The following is a 22727-nucleotide window of genomic DNA, read 5'->3' as shown; positions in this document are numbered from 1 at the left end:
CCATCTCCCAAGCCCTGAATTGCGAAGAGGCGACGTGCTCTCTCCGTTGTTGACAGTTCAAAAGTATCAAGGAGGAGATTTTTAAGTGCGGCGTATTTACCATCGGCCGGTGGGTTGGTTATGAAAGCGCTTATCCTGGAAGCCGTAGCGCCCCCCAGCGCTGCCACTACGTAGTAGTACCTGGTCTCGTCTGCTGTTATGTCTCTGAGCGCGAACTGTGCCTCAGCCTGTGTGAACCACGTAGCCGCGGAAGACTCCCAAAACTCCGGCAGTTTCATTGCAACGGCGTTCGTAGCCATAATGTGTGTGGTTTCAGAAAACTTATCCGAAAACCGACGTCGGGGTCACCAGTGTAGAGCCGAAGGAACGGAGAAGACCGTAGGTTCACACTTTAGCCGTGTAGGCAACTTTCTTTAATCCACGGTAAATCAGAGAGACCACCAAACCACAGCTCGACTGAGCGGAGGTGGCAAGAATAACCAGAAAACTGGCTGAACAACCATAACTTAACCCTGCGTTAACCTGCCAGGGCAACCATGACTTAACCCTTAGTTCCTGGGTTGAATTCTGTCCCCAATACGTGTCCACCACAAGGTGAAGCTAAAGAGGGGGATACTGCAGTTCAGAAACAAGACCATGTCTTCTAAAATTGGTGTCAATCCGTTAAAACTTAGAAACATCAATAGAGCAACTTCAACCCAGAACCCTTGAGAGTAAGAATATTCAGAGAATAAGTGAGAAATAGATTCAATTTCTGTTTTGTAGAAATAACATCCTGAATGTCTTCTTTAAATCTATACAAGAATTTAGTGTAACGGTAGTATCTACGTAATACCTTCGTGTGAACTTCTTTTATTTCGTTTGGAAAGAGGAAGTTATTAAGGTCTGACCAAACTTTCTCTGCTAAGATTTCTGGAGAACTTAGTTTCCATAATAGAGTCGATTTGGGAAAATAACGCTGATCTGAGGTCAGTATTTCTCTGATATAGTGATTATTACATGTAGGATCTGATAGATCTTTCCCACCGATTAAGAGCTTGGGAATTTCTCCACTCAAAGGGCCATCTATTAATGCACTTTTGATGAGAAACAGGAACTTTGGTGATATACTTTTTATAACATCGTTATGTGCTTTTCAAGATATATTCATATCCTTGATACTACTACCATTACTACTACTACTACTACTACTACTACTACTACTTTTGGGTGCTCCGGTTAGGAGTCATCACAACCGATCATCCGTTTCCATCTCTTCCTGTCCTCTGTATCTTCCTTTGTCACACCAGCCACCTGCATGTCTTCCCTCACCACATCCATAAACCTCCTCTTTGGCCTTCCTCTTCTCCTCTTCCCTGGCAGCTCCATATTCAGCATCCTTTTCCCAATACACCCAGCATCTCTCCTCCACACATGTCCAAATCATCTCAATCTTGTCTCTCTTGCTTTGTCTCCAAACCGTCCAACCTGAGCTGTCCCTCTAATGTACTCATTCCTAATCCTGTCCTTCTTCATCACTCCCAGTGACAATCTTATCATCTTCAACTCTGCCACCTCCAGCTCCACCTCCTGTCTTTTCATCAGTGCCACTGTCTCCAAACCATACAACATAGCTGGTCTCACAACCATCTTGTAATCTTTCCCTTTAACTCTTGCTGGTACCCTTCTGTCACAAATCACTACAGTCACTCTTCAACCACTCCACTCTGCCTGCACTCTCCTCTTCCCCTCTCTTCTGCACTCTCCATTACTTTGGACAGTTGACCCCAAGTATTTAAACTCAACCACCTTCTTCACCTCTACTGCTTGCATCCTCACCATTCCACTGTCCTCCCTCTCATTCACTCGCTCGCTGATCATCACCTCTCCTCTTAACCTAGCTTCTATAACTCTTTCCCATATCTTCATGCTGTGGCTGATCAACTTTATACCTCTGTGGTTGCTACAGTTCTGCACATCCTCCTTGTTCTTGAAAATCGGTACCCGTATGCTTCTTCTCCACTCCTCAGGCATCCTCTCACTTTCCAAGATTGTGTTAAACAATCTAGTTAAAAACCCCACTGCCATCTCTCCTAAACATCTCCATGCCTCCACAGGTATGTCATCTGGACCAATGGCTTCTCCACTCTTCATCCTCTTCAAAGTTCCACGTTCGAGCCACTCACTCACGCCACAGTGTTCACCAAGCTAGACCTGCGCAGCGCGTACCACCTGCTGCACATCCGGGAAGGAGATGAATGGAAGACAGCCTTCAACACCCACCTAGGGCATTTCGAGTACCTCGTTATGCCCTTCGGCCTCACCAACGCCCCGGCCGTCTTCCAGGCGTTGGTCAATGACGTGCTGAACACGTTCGCGGTGGTGTACCTGGATGACATCCTCGTGTTCTCCAGGACTGAGGAGGAACACCACCAGCATGTCCGCCTGGTCCTCCAACGACTGCTGGAGAACAGGCTCTTCGTGAAGGCCGAGAAGTGTGTGTTCCACTCCGCCTCCGTGGAGTTCCTTGGCCACATCGTGGAGAAGGGGCTCGTCCGCACCGACCCCAGGAAGACCCGAGCGGTGGAGGAGTGGGCACGGCCCACCAACAGGACGCAACTCCAGCGCTTCCTGGGGTTTGCAAACTTCTACCGGCGCTTCATCAGGGGGTTCAGCCGTGTGGCCGCCCCCCTCACTCCACTCACCTCCACCCTCCGCCCCTTCTCCTGGACCTCGGAGGCAGAGGCCGCCTTCTCGGCCCTGAAGAGGCTGTTCACAACGGCTCCGGTGCTCGCCCACCCGGACCCGTCCAGGCAATTCATTGTGGAGGTGGACGCATCGGACACGCGCATCGGAGCCGTCCTCTCCCAGCAGTCGGAGGAGGACCAGAAGATCCACCCGTGCGCCTTCTTCTCCCGGCGTTTCAGTCCTGCAGAGAAGAACTATGACATCGGCAACAGGGAGTTGCTGGCTGTCCACGCCGCCCTAGAGGAGTGGAGACACTGGCTGGAGGGAGCAGGGCAGGCGTTCATCCTATGGTCCGATCACAAGAACCTGACCTACGTGCGGACGGCTAAGAGGCTCAACCCCAGGCAGGCGCGCTGGGCTCTCTTCTTCAGCCGGTTCGACTTCACCCTCACCTACCGCCCGGGCACCAAGAACGTCTGTTTCCCGAGGGGTCCCCTGATGCCCCAGACACCATCCTTCCCCCGGCACGGGTGGTGGGTGTCGTCACCTGGGCCATCGAATCGGTGGTGAGAAGGGCCCAGGCAATGGACCGCAGCCGTTTTGCCTGCCACCCCGGTGTCCACCGAATGGCGGCCTTCATCCGCAGGGGTTTCTGGTGGCCCACCATGGAGGCAGACACCAGAGAGTTCGTGGCTGCCTGCACCACCTGCGCCCACAGCAAGGCTCTCCATCGCCCTCCAGCAGGTCTCCTGCACCGCCTTCCTGTCCCCGGCCGACCTTGGTCCCACATTGCCTTGGACTTTGTAACTGGCCTCCCCGTGTCCCAAGGCAATGACACCATTCTGACCATTGTCGACCGGTTTTCCAAGGCCGTCCACTTTGTTGCCCTCACCAAACTCCCCTGTGCAGCCGAGATGGCGGACCTTCTCGTCTCCCACGTCGTCCGACCCCATGGGATTCCCCTGGACATTGTCTCTGACTGTGGTCCCCAGTTCACTTCTAAGGTGTGGCAGGCCTTCTGTAAGGGGATTGGGGCCACGGTCAGCCTCTCCTCCGGGTATCACCCCCAGACCAATGGGCAGGCAGAGCAGGCCAATCAAGCCCTGGAGGCGGCTTTGCGTTGCGTTACCACCAGCAACCCCGCCTCCTGGAGCAAGTACCTGCCCTGGGTGGAGTACTCGCTCAACTCCATGGAGAGTTCGGCTACCGGTTTGTCCCCCTTTGAATTTTCCCTTGGCTATCAACCCCCTCTGTTCCCACATCAGGAGATGGAGGTGGCGGTCCCGTCCATGGGGGCCCATCTCTGCCGATGTTGGCGCGTTTGGAAGGCCACTATGTTGCGAGCTACAGAGCGGGCCCAGCGCAGCGCCAACCGGCGGAGAGTGCCGGCCCCAGCCTATCGACCCGGCCAGAGGGTATGGCTCCTGGCCCGGGACCTGCCCCTCCCTACCCTCAACCGGAAGCTGGCTCCCCGCTACGTCGGTCCCTACACCATCGACCGCATCATCAACCCATCGGCGGTGTGTCTCCATCTCCCTACCTCACTCAAGATCCATCCCGTCTTCCATGTCTCACGCCTCAAACCGGTAGCCTCCAGCCCCCTGTCTCCCCCTGTCCAAGCTCCTCCACCCCCCAGGGTCCTCGACGGTGGTGACATGGTCTGGGATGTTGACTGGCTGCTCGCCGTACGCCGCCGGGGGCGTGGGTACCAATACCTGGTGGACTGGGTTGGCTATGGGCCCGAGGACCACAGCTGGGTTCCCCGGTCCTACCTGGCTGACCCCACAATGCTGGAGGAGTTCTATCGGACCCACCCCAACGCCATCAGACGGTCGCCCGGTGTCTCCCGTAGGAGGGGGGGTCCTGTTGTGGTTACACCGCCCTGAGCTGCCTCCCTGGCACGTTCAAGCCACTCCCCCGGCTCGGACGTGCCAGAAACATCCGAGCGCTCGGCTCGCGCTCTGAGGAGACGAGCGCTGCACTGCACCAGCTGTTTGCCATCATCCATCAGGCACAACTTTGGCCACCAGGCAGCCCTCTACAAGAAGTCTCCCAGAACACCACTCCGTGCTTCGACGTACTGAACCCTGTGACTCTCCCTCCGCGACTTCCACGCCTCCCCGCGTCTCCCTCTTCCCCAGTGACCTTCACGTTTTCCCTCGGACCTCTCCAGCGATCTGCCCCCGTGTCCCTCTACCTGGACCCCTCCTTTCTGACTCGACTTCCCGGATCTCGGACCCGGACTTCCTCGGACAACCCCTCTCGGATCACAGACTGGACTTTCTTGCTAGGTGCACGCACATTATTTCAACACCCCCTTGTCATTTACATACCGCACCACACATAGGCTAAGAACACTCACACATAGTTATGCACGCAAACCACGGGACACCACACACAGTTTAGTCACACATCCCATTAACGGAACACTTTTTGCACCATACATTCCCCTCCCCCAATAAAACCGCCCTTTTTGGATTGCGAAGTCATCCTGTGTCTGTCTGCCTTGGGTTTCGCCACACTGGTTGGGTTCTGGTGCGCGAGCATAACAGTGTGTTCCCTATTGCAAAGTCCATACTGTTTGTGAAGGCTTGGTAGGAGGTATGTAAAGGCAACCTGAGGCAGTTGATGCAAGTATTGGTCAGTGGCAACCTTGACTCGAGCAATTCATGAAGAAAAGTGATGGATGGCTCGGGGGAGAAACCGATCGGAGGGATCTCACTGGCTCCAGTGCGAAGGCCAGGATTTTCTGAAGCTTAGATGATCCTTGTGCCTCTACCGAAATAAACACACCAGAGAATGTTAATTGAAACAATAACATAAATAAAACATAATAACGTTGATTATCAGCATCAATTCAATTCAATTCAATTTATTGTCATTAAAAACAATGTGCAGGCACATGTTAAAATGAAATGAGGGCTGTGGCTTAACCAAACAGTGCAAGACAGACACAGACAAACACAGCAAACACAATATAAGATATACACACATGAAGACCAAAAGCTAAAAATAAGTTAAAAGAGAGCTGGAGTACAAAATATTCAAAAATATCTACAGACATTCAGTGGGTAGCCAGGTTCAGTTGGGCAACAGCATGTGGAAAGAAGCTGTTTTTGAGCCTGGTAGTGCGGGCTCTGAGGCTCCTGTAGCGCCTCCCAGGGCGCAGGGGGGAGAACAGTCCCCCCATGAGGACAGTCCCCCCCTGAGGACAGTCTCCCCATGAGGAGCAACACACAGAAGCCTACCCAGCAAGCATTGTAAATAGGGGCAATTCTTACAGCATGGTATTGCTTACCTTCTACCTCCTGCAAATAGTCCCTCCAGAAGGGAATGACGGTCTCTTCAGCTGCTCTCTTGTTTGTTCCTCGTTCAGAAGATCGAATATGGAAGAGATCCTCCAATATGTCAGCAGTGAGTGTATGTGGCTCATGGCAGAGAAAAGGACGGAAGCTCTCTGGGTGCTGTTGGATCACATCTAACACGACAAGTGTCCTCATTCCTTCCCTGAATCTGCATTCAAGAAAAGACAGTAAGCATGACTACTGCACACTTGGCACAATCCTTAGCACACACAATAATCTGCCCACTGAGTTAAGTTGATTCAGTAAAATTAAATTCCATAAAATGCCCTAATTCAACATGCTGCTATTACAAATAAAGCGGACTGAACTTGAAATCAAGACAAACCTTTCAAATGGTCCACGGACCCTGTAGATCACTTGAAACATGAGGATGTCCTGAACAAGCAAATCCCTGTCCTCTATGCTCGTCAGTGGCCTGACACAGCCTGCATTTGCCAAGTGGTCCAGTAGTGGCGCTGTAGCCCGTTTCAGGTCATCCTGGGCAGTGCACGCTGAGATATGACATCAGAAATACACAAAGGCCGCAAAGAATGGTTAATGTGACATATATGAGAGATATATGAAGCAACTTTTAACGGTGCTCTTCTCATAAACCTCAATGCCGAGAGTGTCCACATACCATTTTTGTTACAACCAGAAATTTTAATGCAATCATTACTCATTGCAGTTGATATACTACAGCTAACAATTCAAACAAATCCATCTAACCATTTTGGGTGGTTCCATTAACATGTGGGTTAAAATGACATTATCTGTAGAACAACAATCTGCACAATTACCTTTTTGACCTTGTCATGTAGGTCAGTATCAGAAATGTCTTACAAGACAAGCTTGGCTGACTCTGGGCCACCAACGAGGCAGGAAAAAAGAGTTGGAGAGAGGAATCCAGGACTAGGACCACCATGCACAAGGCTCACAGCAATTGCTCTGCCGGCAATGAAATACCTGTCCTCTCTCAGAGCTGGGGAAACATAGGTAGCATTACCTCATCAAATGGATAGTTCACTCTAAAATCCTATAATTAATGTCATCAAGCACATATGCTCATAACAGTCAAGTCCCCAAATGTGTATGGTTAATACATTAAATAAATACCTGCACTATCAAGAGCCAAATTCAGTTTCCCCTCCTTTCCTTCAAACATAGATGAAACTGCCATGGCTTCAAAGAGTAGTCTCAAGAACTCTCTTCTGGGACCGCCCAAGTCCACAGCCTCTTCTTCTCTGCCCATGGCGTCAGAAAACTTGATTGACATCCTGTAGTTTGGATTGTAGGATAATTTCTTGAAGCCACGTACAGCTCCATCCATCACGGAGGCCCGATTTATGTTGAACTTGCATTTTTGGTCGGTGTCAATTCTGCTTGCAAGATTGAGCAGTAAGTCACATGCCGGCATCTTATCAGGGGCTCCTGCCTCCCTGGTGAATAGAAGACAAAAACTTTTCTTAAAACCTGTAATATGTTGTATGTTCCAACGGTAAGAAATACAACTGAGATGGATCTGCTGGATGACATATGGGGAGACATGAGGTTGAAAACATCAAATCTAGACAAAATATCCAACGCACCATTGCAACACAATCAGATGGTATGTCAGAGCATACAATGACAAACCAGTGCTCAGGGTCCACCGTCCTCACTACATTTTGTCTTTTCCTGCACCAGCATACCTGATTTGACCAATCAACTGGTTGCTCATGAGCTGAATGTAATGTGCTGGTGGCAGTATAGATATACACTCACTGGCCACTTTATTAGGTATACCTTGCTAGTACCGAGTTGGACCCCCTTTTGCCTTCAGAACTGCCTTAATCCTTCGTGGCATAGATTCAACAAGGTACTGGAAACATTCCTCAGAGAGTTTGGTCCATATTGACATGATAGCATCACGCAGTTGCTGCAGATTTGTCGGCTGCACATCCATGATGCGAATCTCCCGGTCCACCACATCCCAAAGGTGCTCTATTGGATTGAGATCTGGTGACTGTGGAGGCCATTTGAGTACAGTGAACTCATTGTCATGTTCAAGAAACCAGTCTGAGATGATTCGAGCTTTATGACATGGCGCGTTATCCTGCTGGAAGTAGCCATCAGAAGATGGGAACACTGTGGTCATAAAGGGATGGACATGGTCAGCAACAATACTCAGGTAGGCTGTGGCGTTGACACGATGCTCAATTGGTACTAAGGGGCCCAAAGTGTGCCAAGAAAATATCCATTACACCACCACCACCAGCCTGAACCGTTGATACAAGGCAGGATGGATCCATGCTTTCATGTTGTTGACGCCAAATTCTGACCCTACCATCCGAATGTCGCAGCAGAAATCGAGACTCATCAGACCAGGCAACGTTTTTCCAAATTTCTATTGTCCAATTTTGGTGAGCCTGTGTGAATTGTAGCCTCAGTTTCCTGTTCTTAGCTAACAGGAATGGCACCCGGTGTGGTCTTCTGCTGCTGTAGCCCATCTGCCTCAAGGTTCGACGTGTTGTGCGTTCAGAGATGCTCTTCTGCATACCTCGGTTGTAATGAGTGGTTATTTGAGTTACTGTTGCCTTTCTATCAGCTCGAACCAGTCTGGCCATTCTCCTCTGACCTCTGGCATCAACAAGGCATTTTCGCCCACAGAACTGCCGCTCACTGGATATTTTCTCTTTTTCGGACTATTCTCTGTAAACCCTAGAGATGGTTGTGCGTGAAAATCCCAGTAGAGCAGCAGTTTCTGAAATACTCAGACCAGCCCGTCTGGCACCAACAACCATGCCACGTTCAAAGTCACTTAAATCACCTTTCTCCCCCATTCTGATGCTCGGTTTGAACTGCAGCAGATCGTCTTGACCATGTCTACATGCCTAAATGCATTGAGTTGCTGCCATGTGATTGGCTGATTAGAAATTTGCGTTAACGAGCAGTTGGACAGGTGTGCCTAATAAAGTGGCCGGTGAGTGTATATGGTTGGGATAGTGGGACTTGAGGACTGGGTCCTAGATCCTCCTAGGTATCTGAGGATGACAGACTATAAAATTAATCCCACAACGTGACTGCTATTTGCACATTTAAGAAATAAAACGCGAGAGGGAGTGCCTTATCAGTGGTTATTGGCACGGCTCTACTGGCTTCAGTACTCAAGCTAGTGGGGATGCTGCACTCTAAACACTGGGCACATTATTAGCTACGTCTCCTTGTGTTGAACACGAGAGGGCAGAACGCAGCATGTCCACTGACCAGTTATCAAAATGAAATGCCAACACACTTGGCAATTGCCTTCCGTTTACACTGAAATTACTCTCACACATACTACTGAAAATGCTCTTATATACAACTATTGCATTTCAGTAGTATGTGAGAGGATTTTCAGTAGTATGTGAGAGGATTTTCAGTAGTATGTGAGAGTATTTCACATGTGTATGTGAGAACATTTTCAGTAGTGTATGTGAGAGGTAAGGTATGGAATATGGCCTATACTGCCTCTCATAAAGATCAGCCTCGCTCCTCAACTAAAGTCTCCTGTGTTGACCAACATGGCTGGTCCTCTTCTCAAACCCTGAAATCTTTTTTTTTGTTTTGTTTAATTTGCAGGGAAATGTGTAATCATTGTGGTGTTCCCAACACAGAATATTAACCAGTGTGGGTTGGTTGGTTTTGAATGTGCACATTTAAATGTGATTGGTGCTGAATGAGGTGGAGGTCAGCTATTGGTTGTTCCTGAAGAGTATATAAGGCAGAATCGCCACCAGGGCGCTCTCTTGGTACTCCGCTCTACTCGGGATAGCTAGGTTGTTACAGCGTAATAATAAATATACTACGTTACTGTCATAAGTCTGCCGTGTGCACTTTCCAGTTATCTACTTAAACAGTTTAGAACAATATTAGTGTTTCATACACGACAACCATGGCAACAGTTCTTGATCATGTGACTACTAACTTGTTACAGTAGTGCTTCATCAGCGCGCTAAAGAAAATAAAATTGTTTTGTACTTTATAGTACTTATATTAGTAATGAATGGACCGGAGACCAAGGCATAACGTTGACCTTTTACTAGGCATATCTTCAAGTCTTCACACTCGCGCATGCGCGCTCATTACATATCAAAACCTGCTCACTACATCTCCCCCTTTTAAACTGATACTTTCAGGATCTTTACAGAAAAATTAAATCACATGTTAATAAAGCCTAATGCTGATTTTACCAACGAGGCAGGGGAACAGCTGGCACCTTAAACATCTCTGTAAACGTGAGCATATGTAAACTAGTTAAATGAACTTCACATTTCAAAACACATTTCTTTTTTTCTTTTTTTTGACCTATGAACATATCAAGACAAGTGCATAACCTAACTGAGAGGTAGGGTAGACTACCTGATCCTCTCTGTTGTGGTACGGAGGTTATTCTGCTCCATGTATACTCACAACACTAAACTACAAATTCAGTCTTTTAACAGGCTTGACTGCCCTGCCAACTCTGGTGTGTAGTCCAGAGTCCGGCTGGCTTCCAGACGGTGAAGGCACTACTCGCAAATGAGAACGGTTTCTTCGGAGACTGCCTGTTGAGGTTTGTGTCACGTATGAACGTGGTGTCTCTGCTGATCCAGAGACGACTCCTGTGTGTGGAACATTCCGTATCCAAACTCTCTGACCTGGCTGGAGTGGTGGTGTCTCCCGTGCTCTATGTCGTCTGTTGTATCCTTCAGCCTGTTGTCTTTTAAGCTCCTGGTCTTTCAACTCAAAAGCTCTCAAGTCTGGCCATGCTGGTTTGAGAGTGCATGGACACACCGGAAGGGGTGTTTGGATGTTGCGTCCCATCAGGAGCTCTGCCGGTGATACTCCATGGGCAAGAGGAGTTGCTCTGTACGCCATAAGCGCTTTGTGAGGGTCCTCACTCTTCTGCAACAAGGATTTCCCAGTCTTTACTGCACGTTCAGCTTCCCCATTGCTTTGAGGGTAACGGGGGCTACTGGTACCATGTTGAAAGTTATAATCTTTAGCAAAATCTGCGAACTCTGCAGCACCAAACAGCGGTCCATTGTCTGTGACGAGTGTATCCGGCACCCCGTGGCGGCTAAAGATTACTTTTATTTTAACAATCACAGCTGTTGCTGAAGTGCTTGTTAAATTGGCAACCTCAGTGTATCTTGAATAGTAATCAATGACTACTAAATACTGACCTTTCTTCCACTCAAATAAGTCAGCTGGTAGCCATTCCCATAGGTGTGATGGCAAGGGTGTTGCCATCAGAGGTTCTGTGGCATTTTGACTCTCTTTAGCACAAATTTCACACTGACGTACCTTCTATCTGATCTGTTTTGTCAGCCCAGGCCACCACACTGCTTCATGGGCCCTGGCCATGCATTTCACCATTCCCTGGTGACCCTGGTGAATTTTGTCCAATATGTCCTGTTGCATGCTTGCTGGAATCAGTATTCTCTTTCCTTTCATCAACAGGCCATCCACCATCAACAGGTCGTCGTTTCTGTATTGCCAGAAAGGCTTTAACTGTGGCACAGAACTGCTTCTTTCCCATCCTGTGTGGATCAGGGAGGACAGCTGCTTACACACTGGATCTTCTTCTTGTGCTCTTCTTATTTGTAGCAACTTCTCAGGTGAGGCCGGGAGTTGCTGAATGACCTCATTGATTTGAGCTGTGATGTCATTCTGAAGCGGGAGGTCTTCCTCTGTTGTAGTACGCTGGAGTGGAGCTCTTGATAGAGCGTCAGCTGCAATAAGATTTTTCCCTGGTACATGTACGATTGAGTAGGAAAAACGCAGAAGTCTCAATCTGAAGCGCATTATACAAGGCGGGACGTCATCCAGAGGCCTTGAGCTGAGAAGACTGGTCGGTTCGCATCACAAAGTGTAGGCCCAGGAGGTAGGTCTGAAATCTTTCGCAAGCCCAGGTGACAGCAAGGGCCTCCTTTTCAATTTGGGCATATCTGTGCTCTGTTTGCGTCATGCTGCGATGAAAGCCACTGGCCTCCAATCTCCAGGTTCTTGAAGCTGAGATAAGACCCCTCCTAATTCGTAAGACGATGCATCTGCTGACACTCTTGTCGGTTTCTCTGGACTGTACTGGGCAAGGACAGTAGATGAAGCTGAGCTCGTTTTTCAACTTTTCAAAGGCACACTGCTGCGCTGCTCCCCACATCCACATGTTTTCTGCTTTCAGGAGTTCTCTGATTGGCCCAGTGAGCTCTGCGATGTTGGGAGAGAATTTCCCCACATAGTTGACCATCCCCATGAAGCGTTTTACGTCAGCCACATCTTTTGGTGGTGGCATCTCTCTAATTGCCCTAATCTTCTCAGGATCTGCTTGTATGCCCTCTGAACTGACAACGTGTCCGAGAAATTTGACCTGCTTCACTGCGAACTGACATTTGTCATTCAGAGTTAGGCCCCGCTGCTGCAGTCTTTGCAACACTTGATGCACCCTGTCATCATGCTCTTTGGGCGTGGCACCGAACACCAGGATGTCATCCACATGACACAAAGTTCCTTCTAGGCCGTCAAGCATCTGCGTTAAATGCTTCTGAAAGTGTTCTGGCGCGGATGATATTCCACAGGGAAGCAGACTAAAACAATAACGGCCAAATGGTGATGAAGGTGGTGAGTGGGGCTGAATCTTTGTGCAAAGGCACCTGCCAAAAAACCGGCAGTGGCATCCAGTTTGGAAAAAAATCCTAGCTCCAGCTAGCTTAGCTAGCGTCTCATCAACAGCTGGAATAATACTATGTCGCTCCCTGCACACATTTTCGTTCAGGCGGGTTAGGTCGACACATATTCTAATTTTTCTATTAGCTTTTGGTACTACGACCATTCCTGAGCACCACTCTGTAGCTTCCTCTATGGGAGAAATAACGCCCATTTCCTCCATCCTGTTTAACTCTTCTTGAACTTTTCCTCTTAAGGGCAATGGCACACGGCGTAGCACAGCAAGGGCAAAGGGAGTGGTATTTTCTTTTAATTTAATTTTGTATTCTCCCTCTAGCTTATCTAAGCCTGTGAAAACTCTGGGATATTGTTCTTTGTAGCTTACCTCAGCTGCTGTGATAGCTTGCACAGGGCTGAGCAGGCAGAGGTCTTGTATCGCTGGTAAGCCAAGCAAAGGAGTCACTAACCCTGGCACAACATACACTTGCTGCTTCGCTACAATTCCATTGTGACTAATATTCGCAATAAAATGTCCCTTCACTTCTATGGGAGAGTTACTTGGTCCACACAGTCTTTTGGTTGTCAGTAGCAGCTTTCCATGTCGCTTTTGTGAATACAAATGTGCCGGGATAGCTGTCACTGCAGCGCCCGTGTCCAACTTAAACGTTATCTGCTGACCATTCACTGCAACCGATTTCTGCCAGAATGTGTTGGATTTTGTACAATTCACTGTGCCCAGGAACAATGTCTCTACGCTTTCATCCAAGTCATTTTCCTTAATTTCTTCCACTCTCATTTTCGTTTTACAAACAGCGGCAAAATGCCCCCTTTTCTTACATTTCCTGCACTCAGCAGTGCGCGCGGGACATGCATTGAACGAATTTTCATGTGTCTTCCCACATCTGCCACATTTAGTATTTGCATTATTTTGCACTCCTTCCTTTGGTTTAAAACCACATTTTCCGTGTGGAGAGAATTTCTGTTTGAACTTGAATCTAACTGCATCCATGTTTGCCTCTGTGCCATCTGTGCTACTCTGTCTCAATGCAGGCTGTTGCTTTTTAATTTCCTAAATCTAGCTGTAACTTCTCTGCAAGTCCATGGTCTCTGGTACCCACGACAAGGCGGTCTCTGATCATCTCGTCTTGGAGAAGTCCATACTGACATATGCATATGAAATGTTTATGAACGCTTGCTTTACTTGGTCCTACTTTGTCTTGTCCTCCTCCGTCAGTGCTGACGTGTTCAGAACGTCCTCCGCCATGTCTCCAATAGTGTAAACTAGCGAGTTAGCTTGATACTCTTGACTCTTTGCATTTAGTCCTGCTGCCGCTATGCGGAATCTTTCTAAACCTCGCATCCAATTAGGCCACTACCAAAGTCTCCGAAGTCAAATGCTTCAGGCGGACTTACTGAAAATAGAGAATCCATTCTGTTTTACCTTCCCAATGCTCCTCTCCAACGTTGCATCAACGCAGCTCCACGTTAGCGTTAGCTCTGCTAGCTCACTCGGCCAATTCAGAAGCTCTTCTCTCACGTAGTCAAACTGCACGGATCATTCCGCTCACTTGTGTCGGGTGATGGTATTTATCTCAGAGGCGAGGACGACGACTTCTGACACCATGTCTTGTACTTTATAGTACTTATATTAGTAATGAATGGACCGGAGACCAAGGCATAACGTTGACATTTTACTAGGCATATCTTCAAGGCTCCACACTCACGCATGCGCGCTCATTACATATCAAAACCTGCTCACTACAAAAATGGACCAGGTTTTTCACCATTTTATTACCAGAATGTGCAAGTTTTAAGCTGACGTGTGTGAGTGTGTGTGTGTGTGTGTGTGTGTGTGTGTGTGTGTGTGTGTGTGTGTGTGTGTGTGTGTGAGTTTGAATTTGAGGAAGGGTAGGGTGTTTTTTAATGGAAGCGGACTCTACGGATGGAGCCCAACACATTTCCCTGACTGCCCCAATCTGATGAGCTATGAGCTGTTGTAGTCGCGTTTCTCCAGAACATGATGAGGACCTCTGTACTTCAAATCCTGGTAGACCACCCACCCGTGAAGACATCAGCACAAGTTAAACGACATAACATGACGTCAGAAGAAACACACTGAAAGACACGGCAAAGCGAGGCACACTCACAACCACCGCCGAATTTAAGTTGACACGGACATCTCGTGGAGACTTGGAGAACGTGACTACAGTGGTGCAGCGTGCCACATCCCTGCATGAGTGTTAATTTAACTCTGAGAGTGTACAAATGGACTAACACACAGGAAGTTAAATTAACACTCAGGATTTTAGTGTGTACACACAGATTTGAGAGTGTTTTAAACACAAAAATTGTAATGCCTGTCGATTTTCCCCGGCTGGGTCAGAGGGCCACACCCCCCAGTCTTCAACCGCCATCATTCACAAGGTGAGCTCTGGGCCAGTGTCATTCAAATCATGCACAGTCAACATTAATGATGTGTGCATCCCCCTGTTGTTGGACACCGGTGCAGGTGTGTCTCTCCTGAATGTTGATAGCAGTCAATTTTTCAGTTCACTGCCACTGTCCGCACCCTCAGCTGTCCTCTGTGGGTATGGTGACTCCAAAATTGATCTGTTTGGCTCTCTCCAAGTGACTGTCCACTATGGAACCAAGTTGGTGCCCAATGCAGTTTTTTCTGTGGCACGCCGTGGGGCCAACCTGATGGGCCTGGACCTGTTCTCCGCTCTGGGGATCTCCCTCTTAGACACAAGGGGGGTAGCAATCCTGACTGTTGCCATGCCTTGGCAGCAGAAGTGGCCATCACTGTTTGTGGGGCTTGGCTGCCTCTCCGCCTTCGCCCATCAACTTCTCCTCAACCCTGCTGTGAAACCTGTCATCCAACCACTGTGCCGCATCCCGTTGGCTCTGCGTGATGAGGTCTCCGGCGAGCTGCAACAACTGCTGGAAGTTGGCATCATTGAACCGGTGGACGTGTCACCCTGGGTCTCAAACCTCGTGGTGGCTAAGAAGAAGTCGGGGGGCCTGCATGTCTGCGTCGATCTACATGCAGTAAATAAGGCAGTGGTCCCTGATAAGTATCCACTGCCCACCTCAGAAGAACTCACTGCTCAGTTCTATGGCTCTGAGGTGCTGTCCAAGCTTGACCTCAGACAGGGGTACTTACAGGTGCCCCTCCACCCCAGCAGCCAAAACCTCACAGCCTTTGCGACACATGCAGGAATGTTTCGCTACACCAGGATGCCTTTCGGTCTCAGCTCCGCCCCTAGCTGCTTCCAGAAAATCATGGTCTCCGTGCTGGCTGGCATAGCCGAAACCTCATAGCCTTTGTGACACATGCAGGAGTGTTTCGCTACACCAGGATGCCTTTCAGTCTCAGCTCCGCCCCTAGCTGCTTCCAGAAAATCATGGTCTTCGTGCTGGCTGGCATACTGGGCGTGGCCATTTATCTGGACGAAATAGTGGTACACGGACCCACCAGTGAAATCCACGACAAGCGCCTCAACATAGTCTTAGCAGCCCTGTCCAAGCACAAGCTAACTCTCAATGCTGAGAAATGTGTCCTATGTGTTCAGCCATCGAGTTCGTGGGGTTCTGGCTGTCAGCGAGCGGTGTAACTCCACTACAATCCAAAGTGGACGCCATTCAGGCCATGCCTGAGCCCAGCTCGGCCGCCCGGGTCACCTCCTTCCTGGGTATGACAAGTTACTACCTGAGGTTTCTTCCCCAGTACTCTGTGACCACAGCCCCCCTGCACCAGCTGTTGCATAAGGACGAGCCATGGGTGTGGTCAAAGGCATGCAGTGACGCTGTGCGTGATCTCAAGACTCAACTGACTTCACCACCAGTGTTGGCTCACTTCGACATCTCCAGCTCCACCTTTGTGACCTGTGACGCGTCAGCCACAGCGATAGGGGCCGTGCTGTCTCAAACCCAGAACGGTGTGGAGAAGCCCATCGCCTTCGCCTCCCGTGCCCTCAACCTGACCGAGCAGCGGTACTCCATGGGTGAGCATGAGGCGTTAGTCTGCATCTGGGCTTGTGAAAGGTGGCACCTCTACCTCTATGGCCACTCATTCACCCTCAGGACAGATCACCAGGCCCTGACAGCGCTGCTGTCCACATCTGGGACAGGCCACAAACCCCTGAGGCTGCACCGCTGGTCTGACCGCCTCCACCAGTACAACTTCAGCCTGCAGTTCACTCCAGGCAGAGACAATGTTGTCACCGACCTGCTCTCTCGCTCTGTCTCCACCTCAGCTACACAGATGGACATTGACTGTGTGGAAAAGGACATTGTCCAAATGCTACACACACTCCTTCAGGCCACTGTCTCTCTGCAGGAGCCGAGGGCAGCCTCTGAACAGGACCCTGTTCTCTCCCAGCTCCGCACCTACATCCAGAACGGCTGGCCTCACAAGGTCCCAGAGGAGCTGGCTGCGTTCTCCCGAGTCAGACAGGAGCTCTCCTGCTGGAACGACACCTGCGTGGTACGTGGGTTTTGCACAGTGGTCCCAGGTGCTCTCCTTGCGCGTGTTTTGAATATGGCGCATGAAGGCCACCTGGGCATTGTGAAACTGAAACAGCGCTGCCGAGACATGGTGTGGTGACCGGGAATAGACAGAGATATTGAGGCTCTGGTGAAGGACTGTTCTGCCTGCCGTGTGAGTGGCAAGACTGGCCACCAGGCTCCCCCACCCCTGCAACCTCTCGCCTGGCCCTCTCAGCCCTGGGAACACCTGCAGTTGGACATCTGTGGTGAGATCCATGGAGTTCCCCACCACCAACGCTTCCTGGTGGTCACCTACAATCTACACTCAAAATAGCCTGAACTCACCACTTCCGGCACTGTGACCTCACAGATCATCATCGACTTCCTGAACTCTCTCTTCTCTCGCTGGGGCTTCCCAAAGACCATCACCACTGACAACGCTCCTCAGCTGGTCTCTGCCGAGTTCACTGCTTATCTCGAAAACAAGGGCATCTGTAATATACACACTGCGTATTACCACCCCCAGGCCAATGGCGGCGTTGGACGTTTTCACCAGTCACTGAAGAATGGCCTCAGAGCACACATGGCCCAAGGGTGCTCTTTAAAGCAGGCCATCCGTCACACTCTGCTGCACTATCGGACCACACAGTACTCGACCACAGGCATCTTCAAAGCCTCTCTCATGCTGGGCCGGGAACTTTGCATGCCCCTTGACAGGCTCCGCCCCTCCACACCCCAAGGCACTTCTCTCTGGGGTCAGAGCCTCAGTCACTCGTCATCAGACGCGGATGAAGCAACGGTTTGACCAGTCAAAACGAACCAGAAGGGCCACCACTCGGGGAGCAGGCTTCAGAGGCGGCAGAAGGTACGCCACTCGGGGAACAGGCTTCGGAGTCAGCCAAATAGAACGCCGCTCGGGCAGCAGGCATCGGAGGTGTCGGGGCAGCCGCTTGGGGAACAGGCTTCAGAGGCAGGGGGGCAGCCGCTAAGGGAGCAGACTTTGGAAGCAGTGGGGCAGCCACTCGGGGAACAGGCTTCGGAGGTGGCCGGGCCGCCACTTGGGAACAAGGCTTTGGAGGCGGTGAAAGGGCCGCAGCTCGTGGACCAGGCTTCGGAGGCGGCGGAAGGGCCACCACTCAGGCAGGAGCCTTTGAAGGCATCAGAAGGGCCGCCACTGGGGAGCAGGCTTCGGAGGCAGTGAAAGGGCCGCCGCTCGGAGAGCAGGCTTCGGAGTCAGCCGAATGGAACGCTGCTTGGGCAGCAGGCTTCGGAGGTGGTGAGGCAGCCGCTCCGGTACGAGGCTTCAGAGGCGGCGAAAGGGCCGCCGCTCGTGGACCAGGCTTTGGAGGTGGCGGAAGGGCCGCTGCTCAGGGAGCAAGCTTTGAAGGCAGCGGAAAAGTCGCCGCTGGGGAGCAGGCTTCGGAGGCAACGGAATGGCCGCCGCTTGGGGGGCAGGCTTTGGGGTAGGCGGAAGGGCCGCTGCTCGGAGATGACAGAAGTGCTGCCCTTAGGGACCAAGATTTGGAGGCAGCAGAAGGGCCACAACTCGGAAAGCAGGCTTCAGAGGCGGCGGACGAGCCACTGCTCGGAGAACAGGCTTCGGAGGTGGTGGAAGGGCCGCCACTCGGGAAGCAGGCTTTGGAGGTGGCAGAAGAGCCACCACTGGAGGAGCAGGCTTCGGAGTCAGCCGAAAGGTATGCCGAAAGGTATTACCAATGGACCAGCCGGTCCATTGGTAAAGACAGCTGACTTTACCGTAAAAACAAACAGCAAGAGCTACCGACAACACAGCCACAGACCTCATGGGGAACAGACTTCGGATGCTGTGCAAAGGCTGCTCGGGAAACAGATTACGGACGCCACTTAAGGGCAGCTTGGGAAACAATCTTTGGTGGCGGCGGTAGGGCCGCCTTTTGGGGGCAAGAATTCGGAGGTGGCCGAAGGGTTACCGCTCGGGAACCAGGTTTCCGAGGTGGTGGAAGGTCCGCTCGGGAAACAGACTTTGGGGTCGGCGGAAGGGTCGCTCGGGAAACAGACCTCAGGCGCGGCAGAAGGGTCATTCGGGAAACAGACATCTCGATCGGTGGAAGAGACGCTTGGTAAACAAACTTCGGAGGCGTCAGAAGGGCCGAAGTTCGGGGACCAGACTTCGGAAGAGGCGGAAGGGCCACCACTTGGGGACCAGGCCTCGGAGGTGGCAGAAGGGCCACTCGGGATACAGACATCGAGGTCGCTCGGTTAACAGACCTCAGGCGCGGCAGAGGGGTCGCTCGGGAAACAGAAACCTGGGGTGGCGGAAGGGTCACTTGGGAAACAGACTTCTGAGGCATCGGAAGGGCCGCCGCTCGGGGACCAGACTTGGGAGGTGGCGGAAGGGCCGCTCGGGAAACAGACCTCCGGCGTGGCAGAAGGGTCGCTCGGGAAACTGACACCTGGGGTGGCGGAAGGGCCGCTTGGGAAACAGACTTCAGAGGCGTCGGAAGGGCCGCCGCTCGGGGACCAGACTTGGGAAGCGGCGGAAGGTCTGCCCCTAGGGGACCGGACTTTGGAGGCGATGGAAGGGCCGCCCCACGGGGAGTAAGCTTCGGAGGTGGTGGAAGGACCGATTGGGAAACAGACATCGGGGTCGTTGGAAAGGTCGCTCGGTAAAAAGACCTCAGGCGCGGCAGACGGGACGCTCGGGAAACAGAAACCCGGAGCGGTGTAAGGACCACTTGGGAAACAGACTTTGGAGGCGTCGGAAGGGCCGCAGCTCGGAGACAAGAATTCGGATGCGGCGGAAGGGCTGCCGCCATGGGGCAAGGCTTCGGAGGCGGGGGAAAGGCCGCTTGGGAAAGAGACATCGAGGTCGGTGGAAGGGTACCTCGGGAAACAGACCTCAGGCGCGGCAGAAGGGTCATTCGGGAAACAGACATCTCGGTCGGTGGAAGAGACGCTTGGGAAACAGACTTCAGAGGCGTCAGATGGGCCGAAGTTCGGGGATCAGGCTTCAGAGGTGGCAGAAGGGCCGCTAGGGATACAGACATTGAGGTCTGTGGAAGGGTCGCTCGGTTAACAGACCTCAGGCGCGGCAGACGGGACGCTCGGGAAACAGACACCTGGGGTGGCGGAAGGGCCACTTGGGAACCAGACGTCGGAAGCAGCGGAAGATCTGCTGCTAGGGGACCAGACTTTGGAGGAGATGGAAGGGCCGCCGCTCGGGGAGTGGTTTTCGGAGGTGGCGTAAGGGCCGCTCGGGAAACAGACCTCAGGCGCGGTATGCGGGACGCTCGGGAAACAGACACCTGAGGTGGCGGAAGGGCCACTTGGGAACCAGACGTCGGAAGCAGCGGAAGATCTGCTGCTAGGGGACCAGACTTTGGAGGAGATGGAAGGGCCGCCGCTCGGGGAGTGGTTTTCGGAGGTGGCGTAAGGGCCGCTCGGGAAACAGACCTCAGGCGCGGTATGCGGGACGCTCGGGAAACAGAAACCTGTGGCGGTGTATGTACCGCTTGGGAAACAGACTTTGGATGCATCAAAGGGTCTGCCGCTCGGGGACCAGACTTCGAAGGCAGCGGAAGGTCTGCCACTAGGGGATCAGACTTTGGAGGTGATTGAAGGGCCGCCGCTTGGGGAGTAGGCTTTGGAGGTGGCGCAAGGGCTGCTCGGGAAACAGACCTCAGGCGCGGCAGACGGGACGCTCGGGAAACAGACACCTGGGGTGGCGGAAGGGCCACTTGGGAACCAGACGTCGGAAGCAGCGGAAGATCTGCTGCTAGGGGATCAGACTTTGGAGGTGATTGAAGGGCCGCCGCTTGGGGAGTAGGCTTTGGAGGTGGCGCAAGGGCTGCTCGGGAAACAGACCTCAGGCGCGGCAGACGTGACACTTGGGAAACAGACACCTGTGGCGCTTTACGAACTGCTTGGGACTCAGACTTTGGAGGCGTCGGAAGGTCTGCCGCTAGGGGACCAGACTTTGGAGGAGATGGAAGGGCCGCCGCTCCGGGAATAGTCTTCGGAGGTGGCGTGAGGGCCGCTCGGGAAACAGACCTCAGGCGCGGCAGACGGGATGCTCGGGAAATTGAAACCTGTGGCGGTGTATGGACCGCTTGGGAAAAAGACTTTGGATGCGTCAAAGGGTCTGCCGTTCGCGGACCAGACTTCGAAGGCAGCGGAAGGTCTGCCACTAGGGGATCAGACTTTGGAGGCGATTGAAGGGCCGCCGCTCGGGGAGTAGGCTTTGGCGGTGGCGTGAGGGCCGCTCGGGAAACAGACCTCAGGCGTGGCAGACGGGACGCTTGGGAAACAGACACCTGTGGCGCTGTACGTACTGCCTGGGACTCAGACTTTGGAGGCGTCGGAATGTCTGCTGCTAGGGAACCAGACTTGGGAGGAGATGGAAGGGCCGCCGCTCGGGGAGTTGTCTTCGGAGGTGGCGTGAGGGCCGCTCGGTAAACAGACCTCAGGCGCGGCAGACGGGACGCTCGGGAAACAGACACCTGGGGTGGCGGAAGGGCCACTTGGGAACCAGACGTCGGAAGCAGCGGAAGATCTGCTGCTAGGGGACCAGACTTTGGTGGAGATGGAAGGGCCGCCGCTCGGGGAGTAGGCTTTTGAGGTGGCGTGAGGGCCGCTCGGGAAACAGACCTCAGGCGTGGCAGACGGGACGCTTGGCAAACAGACACCTGTGGTGCTGTACGTACTGCTTGGGACTCAGACTTTGGACGCGTCGGAAGGTCTGCCGCTAGGGGACCAGACTTTGGAGGAGATGGAAGGTTCGCCGCTCGGGAATCAGACTTTGGAGGCGATCGAACGGCCGCCGCTTGGGGAGTAGGCTTTGGAGATGGCGGAAGGGCCGCTTGGGAAACAGACCTCAGGCGTGGCAGACGGGATGCTCGGGAAACAGACACCTGGGGTGGCGGAAGGGCCACTTGGGAACCAGACGTCGGAAGCAGCGGAAGATCTGCTGCTAGGGGACCAGACTTTGGAGGAGATGGAAGGGCCGCCGCTCGGGGAGTAGTCTTCGGAGGTGGCGTGAGGGCTGCTCGGGAAACAGACACCTGAGGTGGCGGAAGGGCCACTTGGGAACCAGACGTCGGAAGCAGCGGAAGATCTGCTGCTAGGGGACCAGACTTTGGAGGAAATGGAGGGGGCGCCGCTCGGGGAGTAGTCTTCGGAGGTGGCGTAAGGGCCGCTCGGGAAACAGACCTCAGGCGCGGTATGCGGGACGCTCGGGAAACAGAAACCTGTGGCGGTGTATGGACCGCTTGGGAAACAGACTTTGGATGAATCGAAAGGTCTGCCGCTCGGGGACCAGACTTCGAAGGCAGCAGAAGGTCTGCCGCTAGGGGATCAGACTTTGGAGGCGATTGAAGGGCCGCCGCTCGGGGAGTATGCTTTGGAGGTGGCGGAAGGGCCGCTCGGGAAACAGACCTCAGGCGTGGCAGACGGGAGGCTTGGGAAACAGACACCTGTGGCGCTGTACGTACTGCTTGGGACTCAGACTTTGGACGCGTTGGAAGGTCCGCCGCTCGGGGACCAGATTTCGGAGGTGGCGGAATGGCCGCCGCTCGGGGTCCAGGT

The 22727-nt window shown here is 52.3% G+C and overlaps 1 pseudogene; it reads right to left on the bottom strand.

Annotated features, from left to right (window-relative positions):
* Positions 1-693: 693 nt before the first annotated feature.
* LOC130131977 (G2/M phase-specific E3 ubiquitin-protein ligase-like) lies at positions 694-13941 on the bottom strand (annotated as a pseudogene).
* Positions 13942-22727: the final 8786 nt, after the last annotated feature.

The sequence above is a fragment of the Lampris incognitus genome, unplaced genomic scaffold, assembly GCF_029633865.1.
Source record: "Lampris incognitus isolate fLamInc1 unplaced genomic scaffold, fLamInc1.hap2 H_3, whole genome shotgun sequence".
NCBI lineage: Eukaryota > Metazoa > Chordata > Actinopteri > Lampriformes > Lampridae > Lampris > Lampris incognitus.
Note: the sequence above shows the minus strand (reverse complement) of the source record. Positions and strands in the feature narration are given on the sequence as shown.